This window comes from Lissotriton vulgaris, chromosome 5, assembly GCF_964263255.1.
Source record: "Lissotriton vulgaris chromosome 5, aLisVul1.2, whole genome shotgun sequence".
Classification (NCBI taxonomy): domain Eukaryota; kingdom Metazoa; phylum Chordata; class Amphibia; order Caudata; family Salamandridae; genus Lissotriton; species Lissotriton vulgaris.
In genome coordinates this window covers 1,347,870,187-1,347,896,776 of record NC_141693.1, presented here as the reverse complement: position 1 = coordinate 1,347,896,776, position 26,590 = coordinate 1,347,870,187, and the positions used below count along the sequence as shown (strand labels likewise).

Here is a 26,590-nt window from a genome sequence, read left to right as displayed (position 1 = left end):
CCAGAAGATGGACTCAGTGATGAATTGTCCAATGCCAAATTATCAGATATTAGTGACCGTTGCAGAGAATGTGTCCATCGCCTCCCCCAGTTTCTGTACATAGTACAGTGCAATCATGGTGGTGCGGACTAGGATAACTTTCCCTGTGAGGTGAGACTGAAAACGGTTCAGTGTCAATTATACAGCTAGCAGCTCTAGACTGTTGATGTGCAGAGCTTTGTACTTGTTGTTCCATAGACCTTGAATTTTCAAGTTGTGAAGATGGGCACCCCACCCTGAGAGGGATGCATCTGCTGTCAGCATGATCTGTGAACAGGGTCGATGAAGGGCCGCCCTTTTGATACGTTTGGTGTGTACCACCACTGCAGAGAGCGATGGGTGCGGCTGTTTACCAACACTAGATCTGTTAATTGACCCAGAGATGACTCCACTAACGTGCTAAGCACTCTTGTAGAGGACAAATGTGCAACCTTGCATGAGGTACTATGTTGATACATGACGCCATCATCCCTAGCAGCTGCATACTGCCAAGTATTGGTTGGCCTGAAACTATTATTAGAGACTGAATATTTTGAATTCTGGCTAAAATGGGAGAGGCTAGAGCTGTGCAAGTGTTTAGAGTCACTCCCAGATAAAACTTCATTTGTGAAAGCGGAAGGTGGGAGTTTGGAGCACGGACCGTGAAACCCTATAGGTAAAGTAGGTGTAACTTAGTCTGAGTATGGTGTAGACACTTTTGGTGTGTGCTGGCTTTGATGAGCCAATTGTTCAGATATGGAAGACATGAATTTGTTGTCTTCTGATTATTATGATAAATTTGTAAAGCGCAACAATACCCCAAGGTGTCTAGGCGCTACTCTTTAGCACATGCAGATTTAACTCAAGACGGTTGGGATTATGCCTTAAAAGCCATGTTTTTAGACCCTTTCTAAACGTTAGTAGGTTAGTCTCTTACTTGAGTGAGGCTGGTAGAGAGTTCCACAGTTTTGCAATGTGGTAGTAAAGCTCTTACCAGCCCACCTAGCCCATTTTACTCTAGGGACAACCAGATTCCCAAGCTCAGCTGACCGAAGGGACCTTGAATGGATATCTGGTTCAGAGCTATTCCACTATTACTGCCAAACATTTTGTGAATACTTAAGAGTAGTAGTTACTCAGAAGGGGAGTACTTTGAATTGATAATGTTTTCCTATCACAAATCTGAGGTATTTGCGATGAGCTTGGTTAACTGGAATATGAAAGCATGAGTCTTTTAAGTCTAGTGTGGACATAAAATCGCCTTGCTGTAACAGTGGAAGGACTTGAAGTGTGACCATGTGAGAATGCTCTGAATGTATTACAGATTTAATGTACTTAGATACAAGATTGATCATAGAGTAGACTCCTGAACCTTGATACAGTAAGGGAACTGGTTCTATTGCTCCTTTTATTGACAGAGCTTGTACCTCTTGTTTAAGGAGATGCAGATGCTCTGATGAGAGTACGAGTTGAGCTGTTGGGAGGATTGCTAGTGAGGTCCAGGCAAGTAACCATGTTGGATAATGTCTTACACCCATTTGTCGGATGTTATTGGTTGCCAGAAGGGGGGTAAATTGTTGAAGCCGTCCCCGACAGGTGTTAGATGATCGGGGGAAGCGTAGGCAAGTCACTGCTCATCGGAGGAAGGGAAGTTACGGGTTGGCATGCTTGTACCCCTAATAACAACAGACAGATAAACGGAGGGTCCCAGGGAATATTTACCGACCACGCAGTTACAGCCCCCTTAACAAAGTATACAATACAAAAAGAGTAACTGTGGGTCAACTAAGTGTCAGAATGTGTCTAGATGACTGTGTGTGTACTCTGGGTGTGTTAATAAAGCACACAACAGGATATCGCACTGTATGGGAAGATATCCATCAGTTACTCGTCCTTTGCCGCCCTTTCATCATTTGAACCACTTCCCAAAGTGGAGAGTCTTAGTTGTTGCCACCTATTCTGGGAAAGGCTGCTGTTGTGAAGTTGAGGACTTAAAGGGAAGTGCTATTAGTAACTGAGAAGCAGTGCAAAAACGAATTGTGAAAAACAAAAAGAAAATGTGCTCTATGATAAAATTGAATAATGAACGCAAAAATATTTTATTCTGGTGCCGTTCATTTCCAAAGCTAAAAACAGTTCAGTGCAAAGTTGCCAGTAATTAACCCTAATAGTCACTGGCCTGATGTGATGGTCGACATGTTTCTGCGGTTAATTAAAGATCACTAAGTATCTCCCGCTTCTTCAGGACCTATATATTTGCTACTGCTAGATGGTGAGATATAAAAAGAATTATGATACAGATATCACCTGTTCAAACCTGGTAGTCCTCCTAATTGTGCAGGGGGTGTCCCAGGAGACACATCAAGACACAGACAACATAAATAAAAGACACATACAAAGATAAAAACGACATTACCATGGTTAGTGTAAGTCATCTTATATTGTCAACTTATTTTAAGACAATCCTGAATGACCAGGTACTAATCACTGGGTCACTCAACTCCTCTCGCTCACCTCTAGGGTAAGAGGAACGTGCCACTTCTCGCCTGGCAACAGCTCAGGAAGATAGTGCACCGCTCTAGGATGTAGAAAAAGTGATATATAGTCATAATTAAAAACAACGCGAGAGCTAGACATGAAAGCGCTCCAAACAGTGTAAACGAGATACAAATGTCCATGTTTTTCGCCCTTTATATATCATATCCCTCATCATCATATTCCTCCATGTCTCTCTGTTTTATTGTTTAATTTTATCTTTAATTAACCGCAGAAACATGTCGACCATCACATCAGGCCAGTGACTATTAGGGTTAATTACTGGCAACTTTGCACTGAACTGTTTTTAGCTTTGGAAATGAATGGCACCAGAATAAAAAAAAATTGCGTTCATTATTCAATTTGATCATAGAGCATATTTTCTTTTTGGTTTTCACAATTCGTTTTTGCACTGTTTCTCAGTTACTAATAGCACTTCCCTATAAATAAATAAATAAATAAATAAATAAATCCTCAACTTCACAACAGCAGCCTTTCCCAGAATAGGTGGCAACAACTAAGACTCTGTACTTTGGGAAGTGGTTCAAATGATGAAAGGGCGGCAAAGGACGAGTAACTGATGGATATCTTCCCATACAGTGCGATATCCTGTTGTGTGCTTTATTAACACACCCAGAGTACACACACAGTCATCTAGACACATTCTGACACTTAGTTGACCCACAGTTACTCTTTTTGTATTGTGTGCTTGTACCCCTACCTTTGAAATTATTTCCTCTGTACCTTCCTCTCAAGAAGCCTGTACCGGAGGAGAGTTCTTAGCCTCGTCAACCTGAGGTCCAAAAAGATGAGGTTTGTCAAAAGGAGTGTTTAAAATAGATTGTTGGACTTCTGGTTTAAAGCCCGAAATTCTGAGCCAGGAATGCCAACGTAACAGAATGCTGGTGTTAATTTCTCTCGCTGCAGTGTCAGCAGCATCTAGAGCACATTTAATAGAAGAATTATAAATGAGCTTCCCTTCTTAAACTAGCTCTTTTGGCTTTTTCTTGTGCTCTTCTGGTAGGTACTTTAGTAGACCTTCCATTCCATCCCAGTGCAACCCTGTCTGTCTAGCTAGTAGGCCCTGCGTGTTGGTAATGCTCAAGTGATTGGAAGCTTGAGCAGCTACTTTTTACCAGAGGTGTCAGTAAATTTGGATTCTTTATCTGGGGGCGGAGCATTCCCAGATGTCTAAGAGTTGGCTCTTTCACGAGCAATGGAAACTACCAGAGAATCTAGTAGGAGTTGTCCTTTAATAAACACTGGATCAGAGGGCGATGGTTTATATTTTTTATCAACCACAGGTGTTAAATTCGAGCCCAACCTGGGTCTTTAACCACATCGCTGCTGTGGTTATTTTTCCCCTGTGCTGGAAATTGCCATTTTGCTGGTGTCATGACGAGCTCAGCTCGTCATCAGCACAGCTCCACTGTGCCTCATGACGAGCTGAGCTCGTCATGAGCATGGAAGGGGTTAAAAATGTCACCTGCATGTCTCCTCATACCTTTTAACATAGGAAACTTTGACTAACTGTGTGAAGCCCCTAGATGCCTCAAATAAAAAAATCATCATCTAAGGCCTCTTTATGCAGCGTAACCCCATGATATGCTGCTGCTCTGGAAATTAGCTCTAGATAGGATACATTGTCATCTGGAGGTGAAGGTTTTGCAGGATATAGGTCTGGATCAGTATCCAGTATTTCAATCATCCCACGGGTCTATAGGTAAAGGAACACTCATGATCATCATCCCCATCTCCTAAATCAGGCTGTGTGTGTAAGGAGATCCCTGTGGCGTATTATGTAATGGATCTGAGCCCGGCAGTATTGGTAAAGGTGAAGATGGGGGAGGTGGTGGAGAGGATGGCAAAGCAAGATAGATAAGGCTTGTAGCAATGTCCTTTTTCTTCTTAAAGGGGGGAGGGGGTGGGGGAGGGGGAATCTTGTATGCCATGCCCTCCGATCAGTCTTTCTTCTTAAGAGTTTTGGCTACTATTGTCTGGATTGATGCAAGGCTTTTTCTGCTTTGAATCCAATTTGTCCTTAAAAATGTCCAAAATTGGTTCTGGGGGTGGGAATCAGAAATATCCTTTTTAGATTTCAGCGCCGAACGATTTGGTGCTGAACTATAAATATTGTTTTTGTCCCTGGAAACTGAATATTTCTGCTCCGAAGCAGACCTATGTTTGGATTTAGACTCTGAACCGGATTTGTCTTTCGAAGCAGAATGTTTCGGGTCCTAAAACTATTTATCTCAGCTCGTTCCGGAGCCAAAAGGCTTGACCGTTTGTTTCGGTGCCAGGCCTGAGAGCGGGGCATCAGAAACATCTGGGTGCCGGTCCTGCTATACGCGGACGACGCCGTCCTGTTATCCAGAACCGCACTCGGGCTTCAAAAGTTATTGGATTCTTTCTTCCAATTCATGTCCTCACGTGGCCTGAACATCAATAACTCCAAATCCTTTGTTATGACGGTTGGATAACTCCCAAAAAACGATACCCCTTTTCAGTCAACGGGGAAAACATACCGCTAACAAAAACATTTTCCTATTTAGGAGTATTGTTCGACCACAAACTCTCATGGGGCCCTGCCATAACAAAAAAGAAAGGCGAAGTACTAAGGACCAACACCGGAATAATGGATTTCGCACGCAAATTGGGTAATACTCCAGTGTCCGCCATAATGAAATTATACCAGGCAAAAAGCGTTGCAGTGGCATGTTACGGAAGTGAGCTGTGGGGCATCTTACCAGCAGATGCCCTGGTGACTCTTGAAAATAACTTCCTGAAACAGGTCCTGAGTTTACCAAAAAGTACCGCTAACTTCTCTGTACATGAGGAATTGGGCACACCGTACCTAGGAGACAAAATCGCTGCAAACCCTCCGCTCTGCTGGTTAAACTGTTGGCGCAACGTATCTATACCACTGACTCATAACATCCTCGCTGAAGCCCTCTCTTGGGAAGGACAACTCAAGATACCCTGGATGAAATATATTAGAAACTGTTGTAAAGACCTGGGTAGATTGGACCTTTATCTAACACCCCAGAACATCTCCAAGAAAGATGTTAACTTTGTAAAAAACACTTTCATGCTAAAACGACAACTTGACAGGGAAGAAACCGAGTTAAAGAAGTCCAGCGTAAGGAGTCACACACTAACAAAGACCTGTGTATTCTCCGAACCGTATTTATCATGGAATATATCCAGACACGAGCGCTTTCTGTTGAGCAGATTCCGATTTGGTCTCTACCATTTGCTCTTAGCTGTGCCGAGTGGAGCCCACAGAGGTCAAGTGTTGCCAGCTTGCGGCTGCGACAACAAGTCTCCGCAAGACCTAGCTCACTTTTTATTCCTGTGTTCTTACTATTCGAGTCCAAGAAAAATGTTTTTAAAACCTTTGCTTAAAAAGATGAATTTTGTACAGATTAAGCCTGCACTTTTATATCTTCAAATGTTGCACGACGACAGCACTTTTTTTACCTGTAAGTTTTTAAAAACAGCCCTGAAGTTTAGACTAAGTATGGAAGGATGATTCCAAGTTGATCTGTGCTATATATGTAATCATGCCTCGACCAAGTACATTTATACTGGACTACTGCATCCTCTTAAGTCTCTCGTGAATTGACTATTTTAGATAGGTTTGATGTAAAAATCTTTTTGAATGAATTGTATAACAATGTACTTATGTGCTTTTATGACTGCTTTTCTGTCAGTCGAATAAAGAAATATAAACTTGAACATCTGGGTGCCTACCAGGGCAGAGATGGTGCTGAAGCCTTATGTTTAGATGGTTTTTAGCGGACCGTGGGTTTGGTACTCAAGACACCCTGTCCCGCTGAAATGTCTTCTGACTCAAACTCTATCTCGGAATCTGATTCTGGGACCGAGAGGGACTCCTCTTCTTCTGCAACTGCCACTTCTTCCTGTTCGAATTCTTTGAAGAAATTCAGAGTCTGTTGAGTGCCTTACCGCTGCATTTCTTGATGTCGCTACTAACTAGTCGTTTTTGACCTGAAAAAATGACAGGCCTCGCAGTCTTCTTCCTTGTGCTCCTGTGATAAGCACAAGTTGCAAACCTGATGTAGATCGACACATGGTTACTTGGAGTAGCACTGAGGGCTGAATTGAAACAGAGTCCTTTGGTAGAGGGTGGATCGACGCGGTTAGGCCTGCAGGCTGTCCGTGAATATTTCAACTGAAGATGAGACTTTCCCAATCGAATTGATACGCGGAAAGAGGGAAAAGCTTGAAATACCATTGAGGGTACAGTGGATTGTGCACCAAGGGGAACCCGAAGGACAGTTTAGAAGAGAGAAGCAATACACGTCTGAACCAGACGGTGGAAATAAAACTAAGAATAGAGCAGATGCTCATGCGCACTATCACCAACAGGAGGAGTAACCTTACCTTGTGACTAGGAGAGACTTCTGCGGAGAAAAACAACTTGCAAACATCAGGACCCAACATTAGATGGCAGGAGTATGCAAAGCATGTGCATCTACAGCACACATGACTCGAACACATAGGTTTTCAACAAGAAAAAGATTCTCAAAAACTGAAAAAGAAAACAACTTTGTATTTCGTATAGGTGAAAAAGTACACACTATGCAGTAACCTAGTAAATTGCTAAGGGGCGCACATAAGTAAGTCTCCAAGAAACGAGACAATGCCCATTCAAAGGAAAAAGCTGGCAAACACTTAAACCGCAGTGTGAACAATTATTATATAAAATGTGTATGTATTCCGTCAAATTTGTGAACTTTTGCGTATATTAAGAGGTTAGTTTTAGGAATATCTACGGTGCCAAAATGTTCATGTTAATGCATTCAGAATGAATACATCCAATGCAGTCAGAAACATGAAACTAGTTCTAGACATAGCTACTCAAATTCTGAATAGTCAAGGCACTACATCACCCAGTTGGATGCTAATTATATCTCACGCACTGGTAATTCAATCTGTAGACTGCAATTAAATACTGAAGTATATAAAAGCATACAAGTTCAGCTACTTTACAATGTTGCATGCTCGAGAACTAAAGCAAAATATCACCTTAAATGTCTAAACAATAATGGCAATCAAATTCTAAATGAAAAATTGGTTAGAGTAGCTTAAAACAACTAAATAACGCAATATTACTTTGTTCAAAATTACGTGGTATCAAAGTTTTTTGACTTGGGCATTTGGCTGTGAAGTAACTGATTAAACTAAACACTGCTAAAAATGGTCATTAGTTGGCCTGTAAACATCTACAAGGAGAGGATCGGAAAGTATTTTCGTTTAGAGTGTTTGTTGGGCTAATGGGGAAATATCGGAAAAAAGGCAGTACTCCAATATAGACATACTGATCATTTTGGTTGAACGTTTCTTGGGGGTTCATAAGTATGTAGCTATAATCTGTTTAAGTTACAGTATTAATGAACCCATGTACTGTGACATGAGAATGCGATATAAATGCCAATGCTACTACAACACCATCCAGCTTCAGACCAAAAACTTTGGCATCACACCATCAACAAAGTCCTGAAAATAAAAGGGAAACCATATCCTTTAGCCCCATCAAAACAGCATTAATGGCTCCAGTCACCTGTTAACTGATAAAAGAATGAAAAAGTAGCATTCCAAGATATTGGAAACAACCGATGGAAATAAGATAATAAAGGCTGTTGCTACACCAGGGTTTTAACACAGGGGACATCTTGACATAGGACTTTAATCAAGACATTCTTATTGGAACTAAGCAATTTCCACTGAACATCAAACATGGCAGTGATTCAGCTAAGACAGCTCTATCAACAAGCACAAACCAAGCCAAACCACAACACAGATTTATCAACAACAAATACGGAGATGGGTGTAGGTTTAGTATGAGTTTTGTACAGAGAGCTAAATTAGAGTGCCTGGAATGGAGAATAATGATGAAGGGTTTATGATCAGATACAGCAAAACACGGACTGCATTCAGCCTTAATTTGACAGTTGGTAACTTAGTGGGCCGAACCTTGCTTAAAGGCTGTGAAGATTTGTTATGGAATTTGATAAGAAGCATTTTTGCAACAGGCCGTCAATGCATTAGGGAAGGAGTGCAGTGCAGCCAAACTAACAAGTTCCATCAATGGTCTAAAACGAGTACACGAAAGTTACGGAAGGAAAGTAAAGAATATGCAAACCTGTCTAGGAGATGCAATTTCCCAGCAGTAATATATATGAAGCCAAAGGCTGAAAGTGAAAACAACGCAATTAAGAGGGTAAAATTGGTTGCATCAATTGGTTAGGAATAAAAAACAAGCACTAAAAATGCAATAGGTGTCGCCTTTCATTAAGTTAAAGCAATTTGCTATGCTATACAATACCATTTGCAAAGCAAATGGCTTTAACTTAATCAAAGGCGAGACCTATTGCATTTTCAATGCTTGTTATGATTGTGATGAACAGCTGGACACTGCTGCAAATGAAAACGTAAACCTCGTGTAAGTCTATTTTCAGCGCGTTGGAGAAGACAGGGTCTGTAAAGTCTAGCTGAGTGATTGACTAATGTTAAGTCAAAAAAATGTTTATGGGGGCGTGGCCAGTGGCCGAACATGGCGGCAGCGTAACCGAGAGGCTCCAGGAGTGAGGCGATCTTCCCCCATCAATCCGCATACTTATCCGGGATACTGAAGCCTCGGAGGAGAAGACCCGGGGTCCGGGACCGAGCGGTGTCCGGCCGATGTGGTTTCCGACATCAATGGTGACTGGGAAGCAACTGTACGACGCTCAGAATAGTGAGGGCCTGTGTGAGGCAATCGGCACAGAGAGGCAGTAATCCGGATGGCCGGCCGGAAGTGCAGGTGAAGCGGCGGAGAACAACCGGAAGTGCGCCCCGGTGCGAACCTTGTGCTCCTTCAAGGCAGGGGCACAGAACGGACTGAATCGCCTTTGCAGTGGGGTCCCAGAGGCTCCCGATGGCGGAAAAAAACAATCTAAGGATGGAGCCGATGCCCATGCGCACTACCAACCAAAGGAGGAGTCACCAAGATACAAAAGACTCTCCAAGAGAAAAACAAAGTGCAATCATCCGAGCCCAACACCAGATGGCGATCTATTCATAATGTACCATCTGCAGCCCATATGCCTCGAACAGTATGGTTCTTTGACACGCCGGAGGCGGCTCACTACTGGCTGGAGGGCTGGAGACAAGTTGGTTTGGCCCGGCGCTCGAACAGGCCTAAGCAGAGCCAAAGAGGAGACAGTCAAGCGGGATCACAGACGTCAGGCAGAGATGCCACGGCCCAGTCGCATACCCACGAACACTTTGGAGCTGAAGGCGGCGTGGAGTCGTAAATACCCGGTACACCGCAAGATACTACTTCCTACAGACATTGGCGGTAGGGCAGCGCCCGGACACTGGACTCAGGGATTCCGATGAGGGCAGGGGAGCCGCCTGCTCCTGGGGATACTTCACCCCAGCAAGCAAGTACACTATTAATGGGATGGGTAAAGCACTCTGCTCAGTTGGAGAGGCGGGCGGTTGTATGTCCGTTAAGCAGGGAAGCAGGGAGGGGGGGGGGGGGGGGGCGGCAGTTACGTTGTTGTATTGGTAAAGGTAAGACACATTGCATGGCACGCACTCGCTATTCGTTTCTAAGGCACCGGCACACTCGGATGGTGGGTATCATTTGGCACCACAGTGGTTACAATGACAAACATACAAGACTCTCAAACCATTACACCTGCGGACGAGACTGAGGTCGTCAGTAGCCCCCCTCCGAATAATTAATTAATTCATTAATTAAGGGCTTGTAATGCGCTAGAATCGACTCCCAAAGGAGTATCTCTGCGCAGTAGACCGCTGGGGAACCCGTCCTGGCTTTCCCTGTGAGATGGTCCCTACTGGGTATCTCCAAGGTGAAACCAGGCATCCCCGGCGTATGTGGGGGGCCGTTGTGGAGATGAGGCAAGCTAATGCCCAGAGTTGCCGAGTGTGATCCCTGTTTAGAGTAGGCACCGAGGTGAGAATTAGCGAGTCCGCTGACCCTGGTCCACAACCCTGCCGCGTCAGGAATTGAACCCTGGTTCCAGGCAGTCCTCTGCTCTCGGGTCTGCCGCCTCTAACCAGTGAGCCACACCACTCCATAATGACCTGGAACGTGAGAGGGTTGGGGGATAAAATTAAACGAGGACTAGTTCTGCAAGCAGTGAAGAGGCAGGGACCGGCTATAGTGCTTCTATAAGAAACACACCTCACTGGGGGGCTACCAAAGCGCTCCAGGGGAACGGGTATTTTAGTTAGAAAAACATTCCCGTTCATTATACTAAGCACTAAAGTCAACCAACAGGGTTGTTTTGCAGCGATGCAGGGGCAATGGGAGTGTAGGCTCCTGAACGTGGTATCAGTCTATATCCCTCCGGCACTCCACTCAGTTACACTGCCGGCATTGGGTGACTTTCTCCTAACCCTGCCGGAGGGTGACATAATTGGCAGAGACGTCAACGCGACGGTGGATGTGCTGGCGGATAGATTCCCAGCCCCCGTACGGGCCACCGGACCCTCTCGCTTCCAAAGGTTCTTAGAGGCTTTGGGGTTAGTCGACATATGGAGACCTGTGCATACCACAACGAAACAGTATACATAGCACTCCACGGTAAACAACAGTCTGTCCCGGATTGATTACTTTCTGGCGTTGGGTAACGGCTTGCAGCAAGTCGATAGCATTGAGATACTCCCCAGTTGTCTTATACCTATCCACTCAGAAGGAATCACGCAGACTGATTTATCCCATACACGCATCATACCTCAAGGTCCCCAAGATCAACAAAGACCTCACGAAAGCCACTAAACACTATTTCATCGAAAACACGGCGTCAGTGCAATCCCCAGCTGTCCTATGGGAGGTGTACAAGACGGTCCTACGGGGGCAGGCAATTACATCCATTACAGGGTATAAGCGGGAGAAGCAACTGGAACTGTCCAGGTTGGAATTAGCGGTTCACGAAGCAACTGTGGCCCATACGGCAACCCCGACGCCAGAAACGTTGCACACATTGCTGCTCAGTCAGCAACTACATAGGGAATACTTACAACACCAGACGGCTGAGCAGATCACTGCGACTGCACACAGAGTGTACGACGTAGGGGACAAGGCAGGAAAAATGGAGTGGGGAGCTCTAAGGGGGTACAACAGGTGTACGACAAGGAAGGTAGAGCACAAACTCCCCAGAAGTAATAGTGAGGGACCTTGCGGAGTATTTTGAGGCAGTATATACGCCAGACAGGGTGGTAACGGCGGATACGGCACGAGCATCGCTCAGCCACATCGCCACACAAACACAGACGCCGGAGGCGGCCACGGAGTTGGAAGCAGACATTACGAAGGAAGAAATAAAACGGGCCAAACACGCGGTGAGGTCTGGGAAAACTCCGGGACCTAATGGCATCCCAATAGAATGGTATCAAGCTATGTCCGATCAGCTCAGTGGGCCCTTGCTGGATATGTATTCTGATTGTCTGGCCACGGGAACGCTTCCATTAGATCAACGGACGGCCACAATAGTGGCAATCCCCAAGCCCGGGAAATCACCGGCAGAGTGTGCCTCCTACCGTCCCATCTTCCTTCTCAACGCGGAAATAAACATTTTGGCTAAACTTCTGGCCACCAGGCTGATCTCCCACCTCCCTCACTTGATACACCCAGATCAGTCGGGCTTTATGCCACACAGAAACACAGCCCTCAATTTGCGCAGGGTACATACGGTGTTGGCTAGGGCACCATTGCTCCCCGACCCAGCGGTCATATTGGCACTTGACGCAAAGATGGCCTTTGATTTGGTGGAATGGCAATATCTTTTTGAAGTTCTGTCCAATATGGGGTTTGGTCCCAACTTTATAGCATGGGTCCGGTTGTTGTATACAGGCCCCATAGCGCAGGTCGTGGCGAACGGCCATATTTCCGCCACGTTCTCATTGGCGCGGGGTACACGGCAGGGATGCCCCCTGTCTCCGCTACACTTTGCGATAGCATTGGAGCCTCTAGCGACGCTAATACGCTCGACTCCACTTCTGAGTGGGATCACCTGGTCGGAGGGGTGGGAGGACAGTCTCTCGCTGTACGCAGACGACATGCTCATATACCTCACAGCCCAGGACCGTAGTATACCAGAACTTCTGGCTCTATGTGATGCTCATGGGAAAATCTCAGGATACACCATTAACTGGGCAAAGTCCGGGTTGTATGTGTTGCGGGGACCAGTCCCCCGTTCTTGCCGCTAACTGCCCCTTGTGTCTAGCAGGGTCCTCCTTCAAGTATCTTGGCATACACGTCACAAGTGATCCAGTGGAATTCTTTGATAAAAATCTGAAACCACCGCTAGAACGGCTGAAACACGATGTACAATACTGGGCGAAATTACCCTTGACGTTGCTGGGCAAAGCAGCACTATACAAAATTATGTCCTTGCCGCGATTTCTCCATGTCCTCGACAATACACCCTACCCGGTAACACCTAGATACTTTGGGCGGGTTTCAGCGTTGGTCTCTGGCCTGCTGTGGAGCAAAATTGCCTGGCTCGTATAGCTCAGGCCAAAATGAACAGGAGTTGGTATGAGGGATGGATTGCGTTACCGAACTTGCAATTGTACTACTGCGCAGCTCAACTGAAGTCCATCAACCAGTGGTTGCACGCTCCCCAAGATGATCCAGCCTATAAGGCGGACCGGGCGAAGTTAGGTGCCAACAGTATGTTGGCGACCCTGTATGACAAGAGCCTTGCAAACAAGATGGTGGGACCCACAAAACTCACGACCACACTGTGGGGTACGGCGCAGGCCAAATTAGAGTGGAAAGGACCGATCACCAAGCTCACCCCACTGTGGGACACCAAAGCTTTGGGGAACCTGCGACACAGTAAGGGTTTCACGCAATGGGACAATATCGGCATATCAACAGTCGGAGACCTATGGGATAAAGGTACGGTGGACTCCTTCACCCCACTGCGACAACAAAATGAGTTGGGGGAGACGGAATCGTACAGATATGTACAGATTTGACATGCATTACTTATGGCCATACCACCTGACTCAGAGGTCCCAGAGGCGTCTCCCCTTGAGGACCGCCTCCTCACGGACTACATGCAGTACCGGGCTACGTCACTCACTTACCGTAAAATACTCAACTTACCAGACCCTACATTAAAACTGAAAGACAAGTGGGTGGCAGAGGTAGGGAACATGGAGACTGAGTAGAATGAGGCAATGGCATCACCAAAGGAGGTGGGCATATCGGCTAGGTTCCGTCTCGTACAGCTTAGGATACTACACAGAGTGTACTACACGAGAGCGACACTGCACACAATACAGCGGGCGCAACACCCCTACTGTCTACACGGGTGTGGGGAGGTGGGAACATTTCTGCATACCATTTGGGATTGTCCTCGTGTGGTGGAATATTGGAGACAAATAATGCGCACCATATCAGACATTGGGGGTGTCCCTGGTCCCTGAGCCACGCAAATGCCAATTGAATATATGGGAACCGAGCGACCTCACCAGACATGGCCAAATGTGGTCCACGATAGGCATGATAATAGCGAAACGTGATATAGCTCAGAAATGGGGGGCGGTTGAGGCCCCCACGTTGACGCAATGGTGTATGAATATGGACAGGGTGATGATTACGGAGAGGGCGGTCAACACAGTGAGATCTTGCCCACGTAAATGGAACAAGATTTGGACCCAGTGGAATGTCTTTAGGGGGGAGATTTGCGAACCACTACAGGAGGATGAGCACTTAACATCGGATGAGGAGGAGGAGTGAAGAGTGTGGGGAAGAGGGTGGCAAACTCGGAGACCTCGGAATCTGATAACGATACGCAAATAGTGGGGGAGGGATTAAGGGACCGGCTGGCCCGAACCTGTGAGAAACTCTAGTTTGGTTGCCCACCCGAGGGTGTGCTGTATGATACACGAGCTGATACTGGGATCCTCAGCTCACCCACAGATAGTGCATGTTACATGTAGGGCAGATGGGAGTGCTGCTTTAACCAATGTGTCTGTCTTATGGTTTCAATTTTTTTAGTTGGTTTCTTTATTTTAGAAGGTTTTTGACAGAAAAATGGAAACAGAAAATCCAGACCTATAATTAATCCGATGTAAAGAGGCCAGTTATGTACATACACTATTTCACCTCGCCGCCGGACCCCAGGGTTGTCGGCTGAAGGGCTGTGTTATTCCGACAATACTGAACAAAAGTGGTACTTGCTGCGGCCGGCCCATGGGGTTGCAGGCCAGTTGAAAACCTAAGTTCAGAAAAGTACAATAAAAGGATTAAAAAAAAAAAATGTTTATGCAAAAAAAGTGGGTAGCTTGAATCTCATTTGCTTGGTAGGTGCTCACTCCAGTAGGGAGCTTGATCTAAGTGCGTCAATTGTGACAATTCCTAAGAATGTTACTATGAGGCGATGCGGTGGGGGTTCGAGGACAGGCTATGTCGTCTGTATTCAGACATTTGTATTCTGTTACCATGTCGTTTTTTGCATATGTGATGAAGAATCATATTTGAGAAGAATCAAATGACCTTCATTTGTATACTGTTTGGGCCTCTTTTCGGGCATGATGGAGTCGCAATGCATAATGGTATCAGACTGTAATAGGCTCTCTGTGTGTAGTATATGTTGTCAGTCAGATGCCATATAAGTAGCATATGAAACAAGAATTCCTCGTACTATGCAGAGAAGAAATAACAGAACAAAGAATTATTGCAATACACTGCAGAGTCACAGGCTGGAAAATGTAATTAGCTTAATGCTAAATGCATTACACTAACTACACTGACAAGCCCGACTATACATCAAAGCAAGTTCTGCAGTAGGAGAGTCGGTACATGGCGCATGTGCGTAGAATGCCAAAGAGGCCCTCCAGGCAGGTGAAGCTAAATTATCATTAAGGTAAATACATTGCCTGCCCCTCTCGGCAGTCCTAAAAGCAACTGCGCTGGTCTTTCTTTTTCTTCCACTTGCGCAACTAAACTCAGCAGGCAGCAAAAGAGGGAAAATTTCACAAAATTTGAAATTCAGCCAAATGTTTTGCCCACCCCTACTGGCCATCCATGTGGGCGGAGATTGAAGCAGGGAGTGTGGGGTTGCAGGTGGCACCGTAGGCACACTATATAATGCTCCGAGACAGAGGACGGAGACACCCTGACACTTCTGATGGTGTTGAGAGCACAGAAGCGAGAAGCAGGAAAGAAGCAACAAGCAGGAGTGGATGCCTGCTTGTGCGGGGGGAGGGGTGGAACCGTATAGTGCTTATTCATACTGGAGCACTGTAGTCAGTCCCTGCTTGTGCCCCAGGGGCACTAGAAGGAGCACGCTACATGTGAGCAATGCTGAAGGCAGGGAAGCTGGTAATTGAAAGGCAGCTGTGCGCAAAGGCTTCATGCGTGTTGCTGCTCCTACCAGGCAATAAATAGCAAGCGTGCTGGAAAGTCTCCTATTACAAAGGAAGACTACAGCTTGGAAAACAGATGGCACTGAAAGAAGTGCAAGCAGAGTGAAATAACACTATAGTTCGGAGCCGCTCTATCGGGACTACAAGGAAGTTAGGAAATCACCAGCAGCCAACAGGAAAGGAGATACCAACATACTAACAGAACTGAGCCAATAGCAAGCAAAAACAACATTACATTTAACCCAACATACAGATTACTTTAAGTCTCGCTGAGACAGCGCATGCAGCTGCCAAGGCGAGACCTAAAAACTTCTAAAATTAACTTAACATGGCGACATCTTCGATCAGATACTTCAACCCCTTACAAAAATAAACGCCAAGATTTTGCTTTTATTTATGACAACACAGTGCAGTGAAAATCGTGTAAGGCCCTCACTTGTTTTGTGTAAGACAAAAATATGAATCTATACAAATTACTCAAGACTTGTGGCGGATACAAAAAAGCAAAACAATGTTTACCAACCTCGTAGAGTTCCAAATATTGCACCTCAGTAGTATTTGCAGATTGATTCGTTTGAATAGCACACGTTTTAAAGGATGGCAGTTGCTAGTGATAAAAAAATAGCTAGAGAAAATGACCTATCAAGCTAGTAAAGAATACGATTCTAACTGCACTGGAGGAGCGCAGCACTGATTAAAACAAATATTAATAGCAGCGTTGGGAAGTGCTTTCTTGAAGCTGTTGAGTAGGCACAAACTTCTTGTTTCAGATCAAGTATTGTGTCGTCAGGGGTTGTTAACTCTTCTTTGGTCTTGGTCGTTTCGATTGGTTGCTGTTCCTTTCCTGATCTGAACTTGAAGCGCTGTTTCAGATGGTAATTTCTGTTCAGTTACACTTCATACTGTAAACAGAAAGATAGAACAGTAAGTTACACTTCATACTGTAAACAGAAAGATAGAACATTAAGTTCAAAAGAGCAACAAGCCTAGCACTTTGGCTTCTATGTAGTTACATATTTCTCAGGCTTGCGTAAATAGGTATACATGGCAGAAGAACCTCATGCTTTCCCTGCAATTACAGAACAAGTGCATCATAGACAACAGCAATTCAAGATACAGCCATGTACCAACGACCAGCAGCAACGCAAGCTTCCCTTAAAGAACATAACCTGTATAGTAGCTTGTCTCGTGGCTCAGTGGACTAAGGCAGTGGTTCTTAACTTGTGATCCTAGGACCTCTGGGGGCCGTCGACTGTTTACAAAGTTATATAATATTCAAATGAATCAATTAAAATACAAGTATATGCAGAAAAATGAAAATGTTTAATAACTTATTGTTAATTACTCAAAATATTTGAGCATTTGTTTGCTGCATACTTTGTTCTTCTGTGCATTGTTTAGCTAGGCCATGATGCATATCAGGTTATTTAAAGCTCCCTAAATATACAAATTTTACGGTAAGAGGTGTGGGCACAACTGACTCCATAGTAGGAATTATTCTAATTATTCTAAGTGAGGTGATCCTAAAAAAACTGGGTCAGAAAGGTCTCAAAAAATAGTTTGTTCTCAGGATCCTCGCTTTACCGTCCAAACTACACACAAACTCCCCCTATTTCAATCCACCCCTTACTACTCAAGTCAGGGAATCCAGGCGACCTGCTCATGGTCAATGGGGAATTTCGATGTCCCCGGTCTTGTAATGGCAGTGTTCAGTTTTGGAAGAACTTGGGCTAGAAGCTTGCCCCCACCAGCATCTCATAGGTAGACAACTTGTGGACTCGCCTAGTGAGACTCCCTAAATCTGCCCACTTCGCTCTCCCTAGTCTAAAGTCCAAGACTACATCTTGCCACTCGCTTAAATACATACATTCCAGGGAACTACCACTGTGTAACAAGAAAACCCCAGCTGTTCACCCAGGGAAGCAGCATCTATAATTTGGACCTCCCTACAACCTGTGCTCAGACAAACATCCTCTGCAAGGCTCGGAAAAGCGGTGCTGCTCTTCCTTTAACATTTTTCTGGTTTACCCTTTGTTTCTAAACCCAGAGTAAAAAAATTAAAAAATCATGGATGTCCGTCAGAGACACTCAAGATGTTTTGATGCCGCACCTACAGAACGCTTTAGCTATTGTACTACTGGCCTGCTGGCAACAACATTAACAATCACAGAGCAGGCCTTCGGTAAGCCCAAGGCTCAACCTTTCTTGCTGATCTCAGTTTCCGGCCAATGCCATGGATTTCATCCCTATTCTTGAGAATGTCCAATTCCTGGAACACCTCTGTACATGGTTTCTGAATGAACAGTTGATTTAGCCTCCAAAGCTGATGAGGTGAGACTTTTTTTGCACTCCATGGAAGTACATGGCTTTCCTCCCTCTCCTGCCTACTCAGCTTAAACCCCACTTTCCTGCTCTTCTTTTGGTCTACTTCCTCTTTCCAACTTTGTTCTTGTTTTTTTGTAACTGCACGTGTAAGTGCTCAGCACTGCTGCTGAGCCGCTCGCCTCAAAGTCTGTTGCTTGCTGCGCCTCCCATTCCCAACCCTTCAAAAAACAAAAACGCTTAAATTGCACATGCTACCAGGTAAATTTCTTATTTCTTTAGCACACACACACTTTTCTCTTTGTTCAGAAATAGCACTCAGCCACTTTCAAGGGTAAAATGGAACAAGCATTTTCAATGCAATAGGTCTCGCATTTGTTAAATTTAGAGCTGTTGGTGTTGAAAATGACAATGTTTTTTACATTTGTTTATTTGCAGTAGAGTAATTCTATTTGAATAGTGCTAAAAGACAAATCCCAAATTCTACCCTTAAAACTGTGTCTTTGCCCCTGCATCCAATTACCTTACGAACTGTCATGAAGCTGAAGAAACAGCAACATAGATGAAACACCAATTGTGATGTAGTATTAGCACCCATGCCTTCCTCCCCAAGTATGCATGTGCTGGGAGGAGCATATGCGACAATACCCAAAAACCGCACCAGCTTTAGGCAATGCTTGATCTGCAAGTAACTACAGCAAGGTTTCCCTCATCACATTCACCCATGGTTTCCACCAAGGACATGCACGTCTATTACACTGAAATCGGTTTTCAACTATTTAAAATTGTGAGCCCTATTACCTGCAAATGTTATAATGTTTTGCCACCCCCTTGATCGGCCTCAACGAAAGCGTCCTGCAGTATTAAAATAAATAAATTAGAGCGTCTGCTATAGTTAAAGCGGACGTGCTATAATTTTAATAAATACATTGAAGCAGCAGGACACCGAGGGGATGCTCCGCGGCGTCCCTCTTTGGAAGTATCGAACCACCCTGGGAATTGTTCGGCCGCATCCCACTCGGGAAATGTCCACACAGGTGGCAGAACTAGACTGCTTGCAGCAGAACCTTTCATGCTTGGCAAACACTGAACGTTTAGTACTTGACCACATGAGTTTAGGTTTAAAACTATTTAGAGAGAGCTATATATATGGATATGGATAGATACCTCTATCTGAAGGAATCACGCTTTGGAATCCGTTTGTGCTGTGGTGTATCTGGACTGCAAACTGGAGCTCGGCTGGGTCCGTTCTTTGTCTGAGGTATAGATATATATATATATATATATATATATATATCACTGAAAAAACCATAGGTTATAGACCATATATAGTTAGGAATTCGCATTTACAAAACCTTATTTTACTCACACAAAACCATTGAAATTCCATATATAGTTAGTTGCACTAACTATATATCGCGCACCCGCAATCCACTGCTGATGTCACATTACATCATTCATGACATGGTCAGTGACATCACTGATGACATCACTGATGACATCTCAAATGACATCACTGATGACATCTCAAATGACATCACTGATGACATCACTGATGACATCACTGATGACATCTCATTTGACATTACTGATCACATCACTGATATCATCATTCATGTGATAATACGATGAACCTCTTCAGACTCTAATATAACGAATAGTTTCTTACCTGTCGGTGTAGTTTTGCAGCTTGATGATCTTTCTGGATTCACTATGCTGTGCATATTCCGCGGTCTTGTGGTTGGGTCCGGATTCGTAGTCTTTTCTCTCTTTTTTTTTGTGGCCCAGGTGGGCGTCGGCGTCACCCTTCCTTGGGTGTATTTCCGGTGACGTCGGCATGCTTCCTGCGGAAGCTCCCATCCCTGGGTGCCATCTTCGGATTCTTTTTTCCGTGTTTCCTTCGTTTCCGAAGTGATGGCAATGTTCTATGTAGGTGAATTTTCCTTAACCGCCTTGTATGTAAAATCCATTTTATCTATTCATCTTCTCTCTTTTTTTTTTTTTTTTTTTTTTTTTTTTGACCACCCTTTTTCTCTCCAGCCTCATCTTTCTGGCGGAGGTGGGTGGGTTCGCTAGTGAATCCAGAAAGATCATCAAGCTGCAAAACTACACCGACAGGTAAGAAACTATTCGTTTTGCAGCGTGAATCTTTCTGGATTCACTATGCTGTGCATAGATTTTGTAGCGGTTTCTCATTTCCGTGGCGGCTGGGTGGAAGATGAGTTCTGGTGTCTGAATATGTGCTGGAGCACCTTTTGTCCGACTTGCGCTTCCTTGTTCATCTGCACATCCACGCAGTAGTGTTTTGTGAACGTGTGCACTGAAGCCCATGTTGCCGCCAGGCATATGTCTTGTATGGGCGTGTTAGCCAGGAAGGCTATTGTGGCCCCCTTCTTCCTAGTGGAGTGTGCACGCACTCCCTCGTCTAGTTCCTGTCCTGCCCTGTTGTGGCAGAGCTGAATCGTCTGTGCTATCCATCGTGCAATAGTGTTCTTCGTTACTGCTTTGCCCATGTAACTGTTGGCGAATGACACAAAGAACTGCTTCGTTTTTCTGTGCTCCTTTGTCCTTTCAATGTAATGCATGACCGCCCTTCTGGCGTCTAAGGTGTGCAGAGCTCGCTCAGCGCTATTGGTTGGTTTTTGGAAAAAACTCGGTATCTGTATGGACTGGTTCATGTGGAACCTGGAGACCACCTTCGGCATGAAGTGTGGGTCCGTCCTCATCACAACCCTATCACTATGTATTTGTATGTAGGGTTCCTGTAGCGTCAGCGCTTGTAGTTCGCTTACCCTGCGTAATGACGTTATAGCAACTAGGAAGGCTGTTTTCATGGTTAGCATCTTTAAGGAGGCCCTGTGCAGTGGTTCAAAGGGCTCCTTCATGAGTTCCGTGAGAACTACGTTCAAGTTCCATGCTGGTGGTGGCACCCGCTTGGGCGGTGCGATCCTCTTCGCTCCTTCCAGGAACCTCTTGACAACCTGGGATGTGAAGAAGCTTCTGCCCATCTCACCCCTTGTGTAGGCTACTATAGCCGCTAAGTGAACCCTCAAGGAGGATGAACTGAGTTTTTTGTCCAGCAAGTGTGTCAGGTATCGCAGCACTGTGGAGTCTTTCTTCATCTTCTTGTGAAGTTGTTCACGTTTGCACCACATCGTGTATCTTTTCCATTTTGCGACATAGCACCGCCGTGTGCTCGGCCTCCGTGCCTCCCGAAGGACCCTGAGGGTGCTCTCTGGCAGTCTCAAATGTGCAAACTCTATGTCCTCAGGAGCCATGCTACTAGGCTCATGGTCTCTGGCTCTGGGTGCAGCACCTCTCCGTTCTGCATGGAGAGCAGGTCCTTTCTTCTGCCGAATCTGTGGGGTGCACTCTGTGACATCTCCATGATCTGCGAGTACCATGTCTGCCTCGCCCACTGTGGCGCGACCAGTATCAGGGTCATCTTGCTCGCTCTGCACTTGCTCAGTACTCGGTGTATCAGTGGTATCGGGGGAAAAGCGTAGGCAAATGTCCCGGACCAATCTATCCATAGGGCATTCCCAAGGGACCCCTCTTCGGGTAGTCTGGATGCGAAGTACTGGCATTTCGCATTCTGGCGTGTTGCAAACAGGTCCACTGATGGCGTTCCCCACCTGTTGAATAACCACCTCGTTTCCTGAGCATTGAGCTCCCACTCGTGGGATGCCGATGTCTGTCTGCTCAGCCAGTCTGCCTGAATGTTCTCCTTCCCTGGTAGGTGTATGGCTAGCAGGTCTATCTGTAGAGGGATGGCCCATCTCCATATCTCCTGTGCCAGTGTTGAAAGCGTTGTTGACTGTGTTCCACCCTGCTTGTTGATGTAGAACATCGCCGTGGTGTTGTCTGTCTGCAGTAACACCCTTTGCTTGTACAGTCTTGTCTGGAAGGCTTTCAGTGCAAGGAAGATCGTCTTCAATTCTAGGTAATTGATATGCTTTGTCGCAACTGCTGGCGTCCACAGTCCTCTCACTTTGAGCTCCTCCATGTGAGCGCCCCATCCCTTCAGGGATGCGTCTGTGGTGATGGTCACTGTCGGAGTTGGGGGTGTTAGAGGCTTTCCCCTTGTTAGGTTTTCCATGCTCCACCATGTCATCTCCCTTTGCACTGCGTGCGTCACCACCACAAGATCCTCCCAACTGCCTGACGCCTGTGACCACTGTTCCTGGAGCCATTCCTGCATGGGTCTCATGTGTAGCCGCACATTCGGCACCAGGTGGATGCATGATGCCATCATCCCCATGATCTTGCTCGCCGTCCTCGCTGTCCGAGCTTGCCCCTTCCGGTAGAGGAGAGTTTCCTTGACCAGCGCCCTTGCTCTCTTCTCGCTGGGGAACACCTTGGCCTGCACGGTGTTGATCACTGCCCCCAGGAAGGTCTTCACTTGCTCCGGTTCCATTGACGATTTTTCCCAATGGACGGAGAACCCCAGGTTTATGAGCGTGCTCGTCACTGTCTGTGCGTGGTGTTTGCACCTTTGGTACGAACTCGCCTTCACCAACCAGTCGTCTAGATAAGGGTATACGTGTATCCCCTGTCTTCGTAGGTGTGCAGCAACTGCTGCGAGGCACTTCGTGAATACCCTTGGTGCTGATTTGAGTCCGAAGGCCAGCGTTGTGAACTGGTAGTGGCCTCCCCCGATTGTGAACCTGAGCATTTGCTTGTGCTTTTTGTTCATCGGTATGTGCAAGTAGGCGTCCTTGAGGTCTATCGTGACCATGAAGTCTCCGACCTGCAGTTGCGGTAGCACCTCCTGCAGGGAGGTCATTTTGAATTTCTGTGTTCTTATGAATTTGTTGAGGAACCTCAGGTCTAGGATGGGCCTCATCTTGTCGTCTACCTTTGGTACCAGGAAGTACGTTGAGTAGACTCCCCTGTTCCTTTCCTTGAATGGGACTCGCTCTATGGCCTGCTTTTGCAGAAGTTCCTTTACCTCTTCCTGAAGCCTCGCCAGCTGGTCTCCTGCTGGTGGTCTTCCCCTTGGTTTCCTGCTTGTTGGCCTTTTCTCCAATTCCAGGCAATACCCGAATTGGATAATGTTTAGGATCCATTTGTCTGATGTGATTTCTCTCCATTCCTGGAGGTAAAATTTTAATCTTCCTCCCACTGGTGTCATGTGGTCGTAGGTGTTTTGATTGTCCCGACCCCTTGGTACGTGGTGCCCCCCCGGGTCCTTTCTGTGGCTGGGCACCCAGAGTTCTGTGGAGTCACTTCGAGGAGGGCTGCTGCCCACCTCTCCTATTCTGGCCACGTCCGTTTCTTCCTCGAAAGGACTGACCTCTTGGTTGGTACTGCCAGGACTGCTTCTGCTGACCTTGCTGTCCCTGTGAGTCTGCCTGGTGGGTTTGCTGGAAAACCTGGTGTGATGTACCTGGTTGGTTTCCACCTCTCCCGCCGGGCCTCCGTGACGGGGTGCCTCTTCTGTTGCCTCTGAACTGCAACGCCCCCATAGACCTTGCCGTCTCATTATCTTTCTTGAGTTGGCTGAGTTTCTCGTCCACAGTTGCCCCGAAGAGCGTGTCGCCGTTGAACGGTGTGTTGAGGATACTGTGTTGCACCTCGGGTTTGAACCCTGAAATCCTGAGCCAGGCGTGTCTCCTTTCCGTGACACCCATCATCATCAGCCTGCTGGCGGTGTCTGCTCCGTCCAGGGCCGTCTTAAGGCAAGAATTTGCCGCATTTTTCCCCTCTTCGACCAACATCTCGGCCTTCTGCCTGGCCTCCTGGGGTAGGTCCTTCACCAAGTGCCCCAGGCCGTCCATGATCTGGTACATGTGCCTGTTTAGAAGAGCGTTGGAGTTAGCCATGCGCCAGTGGGTCGCAGCATTCCGTTCGATCCTTCTGCCCACGAGATCCATCCTCTTGCTCTCCTTATCCGGTGGTGGGCCCGAGGTAGTGGATACGTTGGCCCTCTTCCTAGCCGTGGCCGTGATAATGGAGTCTGCGGAGACCTCGCCTCGAATGTAGGCCGGGTCCTTCGTGGAGTGTTTGTATTTTTTCTCTGTTCTAGGGGTTACCGCCTTGCATGTTGCGGGCTCCTTGAATGCTTCTCGTCCTTGAGCCAAGACGCTCTCGAGCATTGGGAGGAACTGGCTCCTTGTCTGTGTTGGGAGCAAAGTCTCGAGCAGGAAGTCTGCTTTCTGCTTTTCCTCGTCGAGCTTTAACTTAAATGCCGCTGCGGCAGATTGTATCGCCGAATTGTATGCCCCGATGTCGTCAGGCGGCGAGGGCTTCGAGGGGTATGTGTCGACCGCCTCCTCCGGGCTCTCGGTGTCGATATCCAGGTAATCCTCCTCGTTGGGGTCAGAGGTGGCCGACTCGGCGTCCAACCTACTGCCCTCCTCCTCGTCATAGCCGTAATCCTCGTAGGGATTCTCCTCATCTCCCTGGTCGTCGACCATCTCGGCGGCCGGGCCATGTCCGTCGCCGAGTTCTTCTTCCTCTTCGACCAGATCTAGCACAACGTGCTTGGTCTTGTGTGGAATTGTAAAGGCACTCATCTCTGCGTCGAAATCCTTTTTCCGCTGCAAGATGCTTGCCATCTCGGCCTCCAAACGCCGTCTTTTCTTTTCCCTTTCGGCCGCGTTCTCGGCCTCGGAACGCTCGGCCCCTCTCTTCGTCACCTGGCTCGGCGGCGAGACTCTCGGCGTCGAAGGTTTGGACGTCGAACTTGGTTTCGGGTCCTTGGACGTCGTCAAAGCTTTCGGGTCTTTCTCCCTCGACGCCGATCGGTCCCTTTCGGAGACGATCTTCGGCGCCTTCTGCTGTTCAACAGCCCGGCCCCTTTCGGAGGCGATCTTCGGAGCCTTCTGCTGTTCTACAGCTCTCGGCGCCAGGGACTCCTTCTCCGAGGATCCGCTGGGCCTGTGTGCGGTCGCGGACTGCAGATGTCGCTGCGTCGGCGCCTTCGGGGTCTGGCCCTCGTTCTTTCGAGACTCAGGGTCTCTCGTGCTCTTGTGGGACGTCGAGTCTCCTACCTTATCAGGCGTCTTCTTGGAATCGGTCTCTACGACCGTGTAGCTGTCGTCTTCGGCGGCAGCGTTGTCCTCTTCCTCAGAGGACATCCCCAGGTCGTACAGCGAAGGCGTCGGGGCTTTTCCTCCGAGGGTGGCGTGTGCTACCCTCTGGCTCTTCCTCACACGAAGGGTCTTCGCGGCGAAGACGGAGCAGGCGTTGCAGTCTTCGGTTCTGTGGTCCACCGGTAGGCAAAGGTTGCACACCGGGTGCTGATCTTTCTGCGCGTACTTGTGTCTGCAATTCGGGCAGAACTTGAACGGCGTGTTGTCCATCCTCGAGCGTTTCAGGCTTCCCTGACCGCGTGGACGTCGATGATCGTCGAAGTTCTCGACGTTCTCTCCTCCTTCTCTCTTCGCCAATGGTCTGCGAAGTCTTCCTTGGTCTTCTTCTTTTAATTTCTTCTCGAACTTCTCACTTTGCAGTACTTTCTCCAAAAATGTCTGGAGCCCAACGGGAACGATCCAGACCCGACCGCGGAAAAAAGAATCTGAAGATGGCGCCCAGGGATGGGAGCTTCCGCAGGAAGCATGCCGACGTCACCGGAAATACACCCAAGGAAGGGTGACGCCGACGCCCACATGGGCCACAAAAAAAAAAAAAAAAAAAAAAGAGAGAGAAAAGACTACGAATCCGGACCCAACCACAAGACCGCAGAATATGCACAGCATAGTGAATCCAGAAAGATTCACGCTGCAAAACCTTAGATACAATCAGTGTAAACAGACACTCACAGACTGTCACTCATCCATGGAGTTACTCACACACCTAGTCAGTCATGCAAAGAATCAATCACACCTCCATTTCCTCAACTATACAGTTATACACACCTTACTTATTCAAACATATACTAACACATATTTACTCTCTTATACAATCCCTGATACAAGTTCACAATGATCCATACAGCCACTCACACATTCACTGGCTCTTATGCACAGTTATTTATATATGTCAACTCTCACATGTACTGTGTTTTACATATGTACTTACTTTGACATGTAGCACTGAGATATCCATTCACTCACCAATACACTCATGCACACAGTCAACCGCCCATACAGCTGTTTCCACATGTACTTTTGAAACCATACATCTAGTGAATCAACTGCTCACACATCTATGCACAGAGTCATACACCTCCCAGCCACCCACACACACACTCAGTCTCCCATACAAATACTTGGGCAACCAATCAATAACCCATATAGTTACTCATATAGCTACTGATCAACACATGCAACAGTTTACAGAACAACAG

At 46.6% G+C, this 26,590-nt stretch overlaps 1 protein-coding gene across 1 annotated transcript in view; it reads right to left on the bottom strand.

Moving 5' to 3' along the window:
* CSDE1 (cold shock domain containing E1) overlaps positions 1-16,637 on the bottom strand; it is a 689,720-nt gene extending 673,083 nt beyond the window's left edge. The window contains 1 exon segment of the mRNA XM_086923281.1: positions 16,499-16,637. The gene's annotated coding sequence lies outside the window, so the exon portion shown is untranslated.
* Between the last annotated feature and the right edge of the window lie 9,953 nt (positions 16,638-26,590).